General features: G+C 37.4%; 1 long non-coding RNA gene and 1 pseudogene across 1 annotated transcript in view; one reads left to right on the forward strand and one right to left on the reverse strand.

The window, feature by feature from the left end:
* LOC143650026 (uncharacterized) overlaps positions 1-14145 on the reverse strand; it is a 65896-nt gene that overhangs the window by 44962 nt on the left and 6789 nt on the right. The window lies entirely within an intron of this gene.
* Positions 10375-10849, forward strand: LOC143650923 (nucleophosmin pseudogene; annotated as a pseudogene).

A 14145-nucleotide genomic window follows, 5' to 3' on the forward strand; every position in this document is an offset into this window, starting at 1 on the left:
GGTGTCCCAGAAGGAGAAGAGAAGGGAAAAGGAGGAGAAAAACTAACGGAGGAAATTATCACTGAAAATTTCCCAACTCTTATGAAAAACCTAAAATTACAGATCCAAAAAGTGCAGCGTACCCCAAAGAGAACAGATCCAAATAGATGTACTCCAAGACATTTACTGATCCGAATGTCAGAGGTCAAAGAGAAAGAATCTTGAAAGCAGCAAGAGAAAAGCAATCCATCACATACAAGAGAAGCCCAATAAGACTATGAGGAGATTTCTCATCAGAAACCATGGAGGCAAGAAGACAGTGGGATGATACATTTAAATTATTAAAAGAGAAAAACTGCCAACAAGAATTCTATATCCAGCAAAACTGTCCTTCAAAAATGAGGGAGAAATTAAAACATTTTCAGACAAAACATCACTGAGAGAATTTGTGACCAAGAAACCAGCTCTGCAAGAAATACTGAAGGGAGCACTAGAGACAGAGAGGTGTAGAGAGAATGTAGAAAGGAAGACTATGAGTAAAGGTAAAAAGAAGGAAAATTAGATATGACATACAAAATCCAAAAGGCAAAATGGCAGAAGAAAGTACTACCCATGCAGTAATAACACTAAATGTTAATGGATTAAACTCCCCAATCAAAAGATATAGACTGGCAGAATGGATTAAAAAACAGGACCCATCTATATGCTGTCTCTACTCAAAGGACATGAGGGCAAGGACACAAATGGACATTTGCACATCAATGGTTATAGCAGCATTATTTGCAATTACAAAGAAATGGAAACAACCAAATGTCCATCAACAGACGGGTGGCTAAACAAACTGTGGCATATACATATAATGGAATATTATGCAGCTGTAAGACAGAATAAAGTTATGATATATGCAACATGGATGGACCTTATTAAGGACATTATGCTGAGTGAGTTTAGCCAAAAACAAAATGACAAATACTGTATGGTCTCACTGATATGAACTGACATTAGTGAATAAACTTGGAATATTTCGCTGGTAACAGAGACCATCAGGAGATAGAAATAGGGTAAGATATTGGGTAACCAGAGCTGAAGGGATACAGATTGTGCAACAGGACTGAATATAAAAACTCAGAAATGGACCCCAGAATACTATCTAACTGTAATACAATTATGTTAAAACACTGAATGAAGCTGAATGTGAGAATGATAGAGGGAGAAGGACTGGGGGCATAAACGAAATCACAAAGAAAGATAGACAATAAAGATTGAGATGGTATAATCTAGGAATGCCTAGCGTGTATAATGATAGTGACTAAATGTACAAATTTAAAGTGTTTTTGCATAAGGAAGAACAAAGGAATGTCATTATTGCAGGGTGCTGAAAATAGATGGTAATCAATACTTTAAAATTTCAACTTATGTGAGACTAAAGCAAAACCCATTTATTTGGTACAAAATTTATATTTTGACTAGTGCATCTTCTAATGTAACTTATGTAGATAGTTGGTTGAACAACTTAAGTACACAGAACCTTGGGTAGGACATGAGATTTTGTTGGTTTGTCCAGAGTGATGCCCTGATGAATCCCAGAGTGATCTGATCAGTGAGTGGAAAAGTATTTGCAAAGTCCCCTTTGGGGAATGGTGATAACAGGGGAAAATTCAACCTCCCCAAGTTGAATCCCTGATGTTCTCAAGCAGTGTGGACAACCAAAGCTATAGGCTGAGCCCCCAGTATTGGGGTCTGTTCATATGAAACTTAACCCCACAAAGGATAGGTCAAGCCTACTTAAAATCAGGCCTACAAGTCACCCCCAAAAGAACCTCTTTTGTTGCTCAGATGTGGCCTCTCTCTCCAGCCAATGTGATGAGCAGTCTTACCACCCTCCCCCTCTCTGCGTGGGACATGACTCCCAGTGATGTGGACCTTCCTGGAAAAGTGGGACAGAAATCCTAGAATGAGCTGAGACCCAGCATCAAGGGATTAAGAAAACTTCCTCAACCAAAAGGGGGAAGAGGAAAATGAGACAAAGTGTCAATGGCTGAGAGATTCCAAACAGAGTCTAAAGGTTACCCTGGAGGTTATTCTTATGCATTAAGTAGATATCACCTTGTTACCCAAGATGTAATGGAGAGGCTGGAGGGAACTGCCTTAAAATGTAGAGCTGTGTTCCAGTAGCCATGTTTCTTGATGATGATTGTATAATGATATAGCTTTCACAATGTGATTGTGTGATTGTGAAAACCTTGTGTCTGATGCTCCTTTTATCTACCTTGTCAACAGATGAGTAGAACATATGGAATAAAAATAAATAATAGGGGAAACAAATGTTAAAATAAATTTAGTTTGAAATGCTAGTGATCAATGAAAGGGAGGGTAAGAGGTATGTTACGTATAATTTTTTTTCTGTTTTCCTTTTATTTTTGTTGTCTTTATTTCTTTTTTGAATTGAATCAAATGTTCTAAGTAATGATCATGATGATGAACATGCAACTCTATGTGATGATATTGTGAATTACTGATTATATATGTAGAACAGAATGATTATATATTAAGAATGTTTGTTTCTTTTTTATAAATTTTTTTTAAAATTTAAAAAATTTTAAAAAAAGCTTTCAAATTACTTTTTCCTTCCTTCCTCATTCTTTTCACCAACAAACTTAGAAGAGTATTTCCCACTTATCTAGTACATTACAAGCTGACTTTTGTCCTGATCACTGTTCATAACCGCCAAGACGTCCAAATGACCAATATCATATCATGGTCTAATTTCAGTTCTCATTCAATCCAACAACAACTGATGACCATAACTTACTTCTTAAAATTCTCTTCCTTTGGTTTCTCAGATGCCAGCCACCTGGAGTAACTCTTCTCTCACCTCTATGACCATTCCTATTTCCTGTACTGCATCTTCCTTCTTATGCAAGCTCTTTGTTGAAATCGCCTCGGGTTCCATCTTCTTGTTCTACATGTTCTGTTTGTCTTACATGATTAAGTTCTTCTGATGTGTTTGAACTGACTTTTTTATTGTTGATAATTTCTAAATATCTTATCTCCAGCCCTATCTTATCTCACAAGTTTCAGACCCTTATTTCCAAATGACAGCTAGACATCTCTTCCGGGATTTCCCCCAGCACTTTTAAACTTAACAAAACTTTTCTCATTTTCCTCAAACTCTTCCCCATCCTCCAGTATCTCTTATCAGTTAATGCCATTATCATCTGGACCATCTCTTAGAATTTGTCATTCCTAATTCCTCCTTCTCCCTAAGTCTCCAAATATTCACCAAGTCCTGTTAATTATTTCTGAAAGACCATCTCACAAATATCTACAATCACTGCCTTATTTCAGAGCATTATTAGCATTCACCTGTGCTGTAACATATTCTTAACTCATTGTCCTGTCACCCAAACTCACTGCTTTTTAAATATTTTTTCTTTAGAAGAAAAGTTATGGGTTTACGGAATCATTGCTTATTTAATGCACTTTTCAAAGTGCAATAAGAAGGCCTGTTTTAACCATTCACTCTACTTAGAGAGTTCCTTTTGATGGATACCAATGACTAAGAAGTCATAATTTAAAGGACACAATTTTGACATTTTAAATTAGCAAAATGGAGATTTGTCTTATAATTAATGTTATTTTATAATCACTAACTTACCAGGAGAATGCAGCAAAGAACTCCTTGCTGCTAATGCATATGTATATATCCAAGAACAGCAGAATCAAAATATAAGATTGGGTGTCAGTAGCCACTTGGAAGAAAATATTAGAGACAATACTGAAGCATCTTCTATACTTTCAGAAACCAAATGGTTGTGGGAGGGAGTGGGATACATAATAAATCAGACATGTTAGGCCAATGTCCCAAAGTGAGAATCAAGAATGGACTGCTCTACTTAACTGAAAGCCCTCATCAGAGTTCAGCACTAATTCCTAACTATTTTAATTCTTATAACTGATTTTCAGAAATGTTGTGCCACCAATATGCATGATGGTACACACACAAAAAATGATCCTGTGATATATCGGGGCATCACACTACCCTGTACAAAGCAACAAGGTCTCACGCACAAGATTCCATGTAATTATGGTGTTCAAATAAACTCCCTTATTTGGGGAACTCCTGATATTCTCACAAGCAGTGAGGAAAACCAATTCAATAGGCTGAGCCCTCGATGTTGGGATTCACCCCTATGAAACTGATTCCTGCAGAGAAGAAGTCTACTTACAGTTATGTTTGAGTCACCCTCAGAGAACCTCTTCTATTGCTCAAATATGGCTCTCACTCTAAGCCAACTCAGCAGGTTAACTCACTGCCTTTCCCTCTACGTGGGACATGACTCCCAGGGGTATAAAATCTCCCTGGCAAAGTGGGACAGGACTCCTGGGATGAGCCAGGACCTGAAATCATGGACTGAGAAAGACTTCTTGACCAAAAGGGGGAAGAGAAAAATGAGACAAAGCTGTAGTGGCGGAGAGATTTCTAGCAAAGTTGAGAGGCTATCCTGGAGGTTATTCTCATGCATTATAGAGATATCCCTTTTTTAGTCTATTGTATATTGGAGTTGCTGGAGAGAAGTACCTGAAACTGTTGAACTGTGTTCCAATAGCCTTGATTCTGGAAGACAATTATATAACTATATAGCTTTACAATGTGACTGTGTGACTGTGAAAACCTTGTGTCTAAAGCTCCTTTTATCCAGGGTATGGACCGATGAGTGAAAGAATAAGGATAAATAAATAATGGTGGGGGGGATATGTGATAAAAAATAATTGGGTAGATTGAAATACTAGTGGTTAAAGAGGGAGGGGTAAGAAGTATGGGATGTATGAGTTGTTTCTTTTTCTTTTTATTTCTTTTTCTGAAATGATGCACATTTCTAAAAATGATATGGTAATGAATATACAACTGTGTGATGATATTGTGAACCACTGACTATGTACTATGGATGGACTGTACATGTATGAAGATATCTCAAAATAAAAACATTTAAAAAACAAAACAAAAAAAGGTGGTTCTGCAAGGAAAAAGACTGATGTAAGACTCAAAGTGATTAGCAATACACTAAGAAACTATTAGAACTAATAAACATGTTCAGCAGGGTTGTGGAATACTACATCGATACATAAAAATCAACTTCACTGCTATACAATAAACAATCTGAAATGAAATTAAGAAAAAATTCCTTTTACAACAGCACTATGCTGGTTTGAATCTACTGTGGACCCCAGAAAAGCCATGTTCTTTGATTCTCATTCAATATTGCTGGGTGTTATCTCTTGGTGGTAACATATGATTAAATGGTCTCCATGGAGATGTGTCTCCACCCATTCAAGATCAGGTTGCTAGGGGAGTCCTTTAAGAGAGAACTATTTTGGAAAAAGCTAAGAGCCACTGGAACTGACAGAACCAACAGAACAGGCAGAGCCTACCGAATGGGAGAAAGCTGGCAGACGTAGTCATACGCGTTTCCAATTGACAGAGAAACCCTGAACATCATCAGCCTTCTTGAACTAAAGTATCCTTTACTTAGATGCTTTAGATTGGACATTTCCATAGCCTTGCTTTAATTTGGACATTTCCACAGCCTTAGAACTGTAAACCTGCAACTTAAATTCCTCTTTTTAAAAGCCATTCCGTTTTGGCATATCATATACTAGTAGCTTACTAACTAAAACAGATTTTGGTAGCATAGAAGTGGGGTGCTGCTGCAGTTTGCAAATACCAAACATGCTAGAACAGCTTTTTAAATGAATAAGGGGAAGATTCTGGTGGAAAAGCTTGATAGAGAAGGCCTAGAATACTTTGAAGAGACTATGGGTAGAAATGTGGACTCTAAGGATACCTCTGATGAGGCTCCAGACAGAAATGAGGTTATGTTATTGCAAACTGGAAGGAAGGCGATCCTTGTTTAAAAATGTCAGATAAACTAGCAAAACTGACTAGTGGTTTTAGCTGAAAGGCAGATTTTAAAAGTCATGACTTAAATATTTAACAGAAGAGATTTCCAAATTAAATGTGGAAAGTGCAGCCTGATTTCTCCTTACAGCTTATAGTGAAATGTGATGGGAAAGAGATAAGCTGAGAACTGAACTCTTAGGTATGAAGAAACCAGAAATTGATGGTCTGGAAAATTCTGAGCTTCCAGAAAGGGAGACCCAAGAGAATAGTGCCCCACATGAGGATTAAACCAAACATTGAACCAGTCAGCCATTTCAGAAAAAGCCAGAATTGGAGATGGAGTTATCCACAAAGGATTTGTGGAAACTCCTTTCGTCTGATGGGCATGATCCTTGCCTACTACCTAGAAAGCCAACAAGAGTGTTGTGGGATCTGTATAGATGGAACCACTGCTAGTCGTCTGAACTAAGGGACAGAAAAGGGACACAATGAAGGAAAATAACTTCAGAGGCAAAACTGTAGAAGCTAAGGTCTGAAGTCAAGAAATTACAGGCCAGGAGATGAGACCCATCCAAGTACTTAGAAAGGGTGACTTTGCCCTAAAGGTATAGGGTGGGCCTTCTACCTTCTTGCCATGGAAGAGCTGCACTGCCTCAGGCCTTGGAAAGGGTGGAGCACAATCCTTAGGGATTGGGGAGAGACTCTACAAGGGCTCAGTATGTGCCCCGGAGATGGCAGAGAGTCAAGGAGCAACCCCGATGTTTGGAGAGGGTGGAGCCAAGAAAAAGGTAGTCTCCCCAATGTTCCCCAAGGTTGTATTCAGAGAGAGAGAGACTGCTGTGTAGGCCCTTGGAAAGACTGGGACTGTGGCTTTCTAAAGCCCCGAAGACAAATGACTCACAGACTTTGAAATCTAATGAAGTTTGCCCTACGGGTTTTTGAAACTGCTTGTGTCCAGCGACCCCTGTGTTCTTTCCAATTTCTCCCTATGGAAATGGGGTAATTATTCTATGACTGTCCCTCCTTTGTATGTTGGCATCAGAGAACTTGTTCTGAGTTTTACAGATCCAGAGCCAGAAGAGAGTTTTGCCTTAGGACAGACCCTGCCTGTAGCTGACTTTGATGAGATTTTGTACTCTTTCTGACTTGGAATTGTATTTGCATTGTTACTGAAATGTTTTAAGTCTTTCTGCTATTGTGATGGAATGAATGTATTTTGCATTTGTTAAGAACACATCTTTTGTGGATCCAAAGGGTGGAATGTGCCAGTTTGAATCTACTGTGAACCCCAGAAAAGCCACACCCTTTAATTCATATTCAATATTGCTGGATGGTATCTTTTTTATTGTTTCCATGGAGATATGACACACCCAATTGTGAGTAGTAACTTTTGGTAGATGGTTTACATGGTGATGTGTCTCCACCGATTCAAGGTTGGGTTGCTAGTGGAGCCCTTTAAGAGGGAACCATTTTGGAAAAAGCTGAGAGCAACCAGAACAGAAAGAGCCAACACAATGGACAAAGCCCCAGGGAAGCCACTGAAGATTCCTGGAGAGAACCATGGCAGACATCATCATGTGCCTTTTCAGCTGAGAGAGAAACCCTAAATATCATCAGCCTTCTTCAACCAAGTTATGTTTCCCTGGATGCCTTAATTTGGACACTTTCACAGCCTTAGAACTATAAATTTGCAACTAATAAATTTCCCTTTTTAAAACCCATTCTGTCTTTGGTATATCTAATTCCAGCAGCTTTCAAATCAGAACACCAAGAATAAAAGGCTGAGAAACAAATTTAATAAAAGAAGTGTAGGACTTGTACAATTAAGAGTACATAACACATTAGAAACAAATTTTAAAAGACATTCCTAAATGGAAAAACACCCAATGTTCATGGATGCTAATATTGTTAGCATGGCAATACACCCCAAATTGATTTACAGATGTAGTGCAATATCTATCAAAATCCCAGCTTCCTCTTTTGCAGAAACTGACAGACTGGTTCTAATTGCATATGGACAGTCAAGGGACCCAGAATAGACAACCTTGAAAAAGAACAAAAGTAGACACTTCACAACCTCAAAACTTACTACAAAGCTTATATAATTATGGTATTGTTACATTAGCACGAGGATAAGACACAGATCAATGGAATACAAATGAAAATCCAGAAACAAACCCCTATATTATGGCCAACTGATTTTTGAGAATGGGAGAAAATGGTTTTTACAACAAATGGTATTAGGAAACATAATATCCACATTCAAAACAATGACATTTAACTCCGCCCTCACACTATCTACAAAAATTAACTCAAAATGGATAGCAGAGGGGTGCACAGAGGGTTCAGCGGTAGAAGGCTTGCCTGTCATGCAGGACACCTGGGTTTGATTCCTGAACCATGTACACCCCCCCCCCAAAAAAAACGTAAAGAGTTTATAGCAACTGTTCTAGTTTGTAAGCTGCTGGAATGCAATATACTAGAAACAGAAGAGCTTTTAAAGAGGGGAATTTATTAAGTTGCAAGCGTAGATGTTCTAAGGCTATGAAAATGTCCAAACTAAAGCTAGGCTATAAAAATGTCCAATCTAAGGCATCCAGGGAAAGATAGCTTGGTTCAAGAAGGCCAATAACATTCAGGGTTTCTCTCTCAACTGGAAAAGCATATGGCGAACATGGCGATGTCTGCTACCTTTCTCTCCAGGCTTTTAGTTTCATGAAGCTCCCCTGGGGGCATTTTCCTTCTTCATCTCCAAAGGTCTCTGGCTGCATGGCGTCTCATGGTTTTAAAGCTTTTTCCAAAATGGCTCCCTCTTAAAGGGCTCCTGAATGGGTAGAAACACAACTCCAAGGAAACCATTTAATCAAAAGTTATCGCCCACTATTGGGGGAGTCACATCTCCATGTATAATCAAAAAGCTCCCACCCAGCAATACTGAACATGGATTAAAGGACATGGCTTTTCTTGAGTGCACAACAAATTCAAACCTGCATAGCAACTAAATCCAATATATGATCCTGGATTGGATCTAACAACAGAGGAGGAAAATGCCCAAAAAGGCATTATTGGGACATATGAAAAAAATGGAATATAGACTGAAAGATTTATAGCAGTATTAAAGTTTTTGAACTTGATAATCGTACTTGGTTACAAAGTGGTTACATAAATTAATAGCCTTGTTCTTCAGAAATATACATGAAAGTTTTGTGTATTCAAGGAACATGATGTATACAACCTACTCTCAAATGTTTAGAAAACTGACAGCTTGACAGACAGATGGACAGGAAGAGTGAGGGAGAGAAGGAAGAAAGAGAAAAAAGAAAAAAAGAGAGACAAAGGGGCAAATCTGGGTATTTTGGGGGTAAGGTTTGTTGGAGCCATCTCCTATGAGTTTTGTATTATTTCTGCAAATGTCCTTTTCTAAGTGTGAAATTAAAAAGTTTTTTTAAAAATGGACAAAGGCTCTAATAGAATACGCCAAAGAAGACATACAAATGGCCAATAAGCTCATGAAAAGATGCCCAACATCATTAGCCATCAGGGAAATGCAAATCAAAAACAATGAGAAAAAAAAAATGAGATACTACTTCACAATCACTAAGATGGCTATAATCAAAATGACAAATAAGTATTGGCAAAGATGTGGAGATATTGGAACCTTCATATGTCGCTGCTAGGAATATAAAATGGTATAGCCTTACTGGAAAACAGTTCAGCAGTTTCAAAAATATTAAATATAAAGTTACCCTATGACCAGCAATTCTACTCTTAGATAAAGAACCAAGAGAAATGAAAACATATGTCCACAAAAAAAGCTTGCACGGAAATGTTCATAGCAGCATTATTCATATAAGTGGAAACACCCAAATTTCTGTCAGTTGATGAACAAGTAAGCAAAAATATAGCATATCATATAATGAAATACTACTTGGCAATAAAAAGGAATTGTGGGGGGTGGGAAAGGGTGCAAGGATAGTTCAGTGGTAGAATTCTCACCTGCCATGCAGGAGACACCAATTCAATTTCATGCATGTCCCAAAAAACAAACAAACAAAAAGCCAAACAAACAAACAAAAATTCAACAAACAGTACTGCAATAACGGGATATTCACATGGAAAAATAATGAAATGTGACCCTACCATATAGCATACAAAAAAAAAGGAACTATATGCTTATACATGCTACAGCATGAACAATCCTAAAAACTTTATGTTAAATGAAAGAAGTCAGACATAAAAGGACACATATTGTATAATTCTATTTATGTGAAAAGTCCAGAACAGCTAAGTGGTTGTTAGGGGATGGAGGTAAATGGAAATGAGGAGTGAATGCTAATGGGTACAGGGTTTCTTTGTGGGGATAAATGTTCTACAATTAGCCTGGCATGATTCCATCCCACACAATTCTTTGAAATAGTGATTATCTATCTCTGTCAGCCTTCTCTTCTACCTAAGTGTGTGCCACCATCCCATAGAAGATTTGATGGATAGACATGAGCCCCCTGAGGCCCCCAGAACTAACTTTTCAGTTGGAACTAAAGGCCAACAAAAGCTACCTCTTTAAGGTAGATAATGATGAAAAACAGAACCAGTTGTCTTTAAGAACAGTCAGTTTAGGGGCTGGTGCAAAGGATGAACTGCACATCGTTGAAGCAGGGGCAATGAGATATGAAGGCAGTCCAATTAAAGTAACACTGGTAACTGAAAATATACATATAGCCAACAGTTTCCCTTGGGAGGTTTTGAAATACCACCACCTGTGATCTTACAGTTGAAGTGTGGTTCGGGGCCTGTGCATATTAGTGAACAACATCTAGTAGCTATGGAGGAAGATGCCGAGTGAAAAGATGAAGAGGAGGACAATGTGAAACTCTGGAAAGCGAGCTACTATTGGAATTGGTAGGAAGGTTCCACTGAAAAAAAGTAAAACCTGTTGCTGAAGATGATGATGATAAAGATGAAGATGATAGAAAAAAAAATAATAAAATAAAAAAAAAAAAAGAAAAAAAAAAGATGAAGATGATAATGAAAATGATGATTTTGATGAGACAGAAGAAAAAGCTTCAGTAAAGAAACCTATATGAGATACTCCAGCCAAAAATACATAGAAATCACATCAGAATGGAAAAAGACTCAAAATCATCAACACCAAGATCAAAAGGTCAAGAACCCGTCAAAAAACTGGAAAAAACACCTAAAACACCAAAAGGACCTCTCAAATCTGTATAATACACTAAAGGAAAAATTCAAGCAAGTATAGAAAAAGGTGTTTCTCTTCCCAAAGTGGAAGCCAAGTTCATCAATTATGTGAAGTATTGTTTTGGGATGACTGACCAGGAGGCTAGCCAAGAAAGTTAAGAAAATAAACAGTTAATTAAAATTTTCTGTCTTATTTCAATTCAGTAACAGCTGATATCTGGCAGTCCTTTTTAAAATACTTTTCCTACTGTATCTGATAAATGTCGTCCAGGTTCCTTTGCCAAGAATGTGTTGTCCAAACTGACAGCTTAGTTTTTAAAGAAGGAACTCCACCCTTTGCTTGGTTTTAAGTATGTATGGAATGTTATGATAGGACATAGTAGCAGCACTGGTCAGATAAATGGAAATAGTGGGAAGACAAAAATATACAAGTGAAATAAACTATTTTAATAAAGCTAAAAAAAAAAAAGTTCTACAATTAGACACAGAGAGCCCAAAATAAGAAAGAGGTCCTTTAATCCTGTATAGCTTAATGTAATGCCTAGATACATCCTAGAGTATATTAAGCAAATAATCAAAAAATACTGGCAAAGTCCCTTGAATGATGGCAGAAAAAATTCAAATCCATACTTGTGAGGGCAGTCATGTTCTTTAATCCTGATTCAACATCTCTTGATTAGCTATTTCCATGGAGATATGACACACCCAACTGTGGGTGTGATGTTTTGATTAAATGGAGATGTGGCTCCGTCCATTCAAAGTGAGTCTTGATTAGCTTACCAGAGTCCTTAAAAGAGCTGACACACGGAAACATTTAGAAGAAAGCTTAGACACAGACATTCAGGAATACAGAAGCCCCAGGAGAAGCCAGGAGCTGAGAGGGCAGACAGAAGCCTGACAGTAACCACAACCCAGAAGATGTCACAGTGCCTTTCCATGAGATCCCAAGCTAAGACATGAAACCCAGAGTTTTGCCCCAGAGCAGCTAAGTCAGAATCCACAGATGCTTAAAGAAGCCACTGGAATCAGAAGCGGAAAGCAAGGGAATCGGAATCAAAGACCAGCAGACAGCAGCCACGTGATCTTTCTATAATTTACAGGGAAATCCCAGATGCTATTCAGCTTTTGTCCGAAGTTATCTTTCTCGATGCCTTAGTTTGGATATTTTTAAGGCCTTAGAACTATAAATTTGTAACTTAATAAATCCCCTTTATAAACGCCATTCCAATTCTGGTATATTGCATTCCAGCAGCATTAGCAAACTAAAACAATATTTTTAGTCAAAATCATGATTAATCTGTTAAAAGAAGTACTTGAAGTGAAAAATATGGTTAGAAGACAAGGAGAATACACAAAGGTATTTTCGTTGGCTGTCTGGGTAATATAGATTACTCTTTAAAGTTTTTTTTAACATGTAAATTTTCTACAATGTTTATGTATTTAAATAATGTATCTTTATTAATAAAAGTACAAATGGGACTTGAAGAAGCTGAAACAAATTTCTTAAGATGGATGGCTAAGGAGAGAGATAAAAGAAAAGGTGAATGGCTTTTTCTGTGTTTTTTAAAACCAAAAAGTCTTGACCAATATTAAAGGAAGGTGTAAAAAGATGAACTGAAAACACAAGACAGAAACGGAATCATAAATATTAAGGGAAGACTAGCCTTGAATCAGGGAAAGAACATTTCTCCTCCTGAGGTGTGAGAGTGGGTACAAAGAAGTTCTTGCCTGAAAGCCAATTTTTTTCTGATACAAAAGATCTGGTAGCTATATAATGCATGAAATAACCCTCTCTTCCTAAAGAAACAGTGGACAAGGTAGTCCCAAAATGTGGCTTCTGGGGGTCTCTCAGATCCTTTCAATGTGATCTAAAAGATTAAAACTGGTTTCAAAATAATATTAAAAAATTATTTTCCTTTTTTATTCTCATTCTCTATATGTGTACAGTTGAGATTTCCAGAGGCTAAAAGATGTGTGATTTCATCACTCTGAAGGCTACTGTGCATATGAGTAGTTTTGTTTTAAAACTGTCTCAATTTTAATTTCTAATACAGTAAATATTGGTAGAAATAGCCCATGAAAAACAAGTTCTTTAAAGTCCTTCTTCTAGTTAGCAAGCTGCCAGAATGCAATATACTAGAAATGGAATGGCTTTTAAAAGGGGAATTTATGAATTTGCAAGTTTACAGTTCTAAGGTCATGAAAACGCCCCCATTAAAGCAAGTCTATAAAAATGTCCAAATTAAGGCACCAACAAGTGTTCACTTAAGAAACTGTTCACTTAAGAAAGGCCCATGAAGTTTACGGTTTTTCTCTCAATTAGAAAGGCACATGGCGAACATGGCAACATCTGCTAGCTTTCTCTCTAGGCTTCTTGTTTGATGAAGTTTCTCTGGGGCCGTTTTCCTTCATCTTCAAAAGTCTCTGGCTGCATGGGCTCTGGTAGTTTTTATGGCTATCTCATGGCTCTGTTGCTCTCTCCAAAATGCTACCTCTTTTAAAGGATTCCAGTCAACTAATCAAGACCCACCTGGAATGGGTGGAGTCACATCTCCTTCTAACCAAGGTTAATACCCACAATTGGGTGAGCCACATTTCTGTGGAGATAATCTAATCAAGTCTACAACCTATTATGCTAAATAGGGATCAGAAGAAACTGTTGCTCCCCTAAGACTGATTAGGATTAAAACATAGTTTTTCTAGGGTACAAAATCCTTTTAAGCCAGCATAGTCCTCTACAATTAAGAGTGGAAAGTGATTCTCTGAGACAACAAAGATTAAGACTCAATGCCAGGGAGTATAATGAACTATAAAAATGGTCTAATATTTTAAAATCCTTACACATAACCACTTTTGTTTGCCTGGAATGAGTGGCAATGAAACACCTAAAACAAAAAAATTAAGGTGATAATATCATGTTTTTCAGCCTGTCTCTGAGAAAGAAAAATTCAAGAAATGGATTTAGAAAACTATCAAGAGTGGAAAAAACTTTAGAACCTAGAGAAAACTAGAAAAAAGGACACTCAGGAGTAACTTAACTTTGGAAAGTATTCTATTCCCCACTG

Source organism: Tamandua tetradactyla, chromosome 11 (assembly GCF_023851605.1).
Source record: "Tamandua tetradactyla isolate mTamTet1 chromosome 11, mTamTet1.pri, whole genome shotgun sequence".
In the NCBI taxonomy this organism is placed as follows: domain Eukaryota; kingdom Metazoa; phylum Chordata; class Mammalia; order Pilosa; family Myrmecophagidae; genus Tamandua; species Tamandua tetradactyla.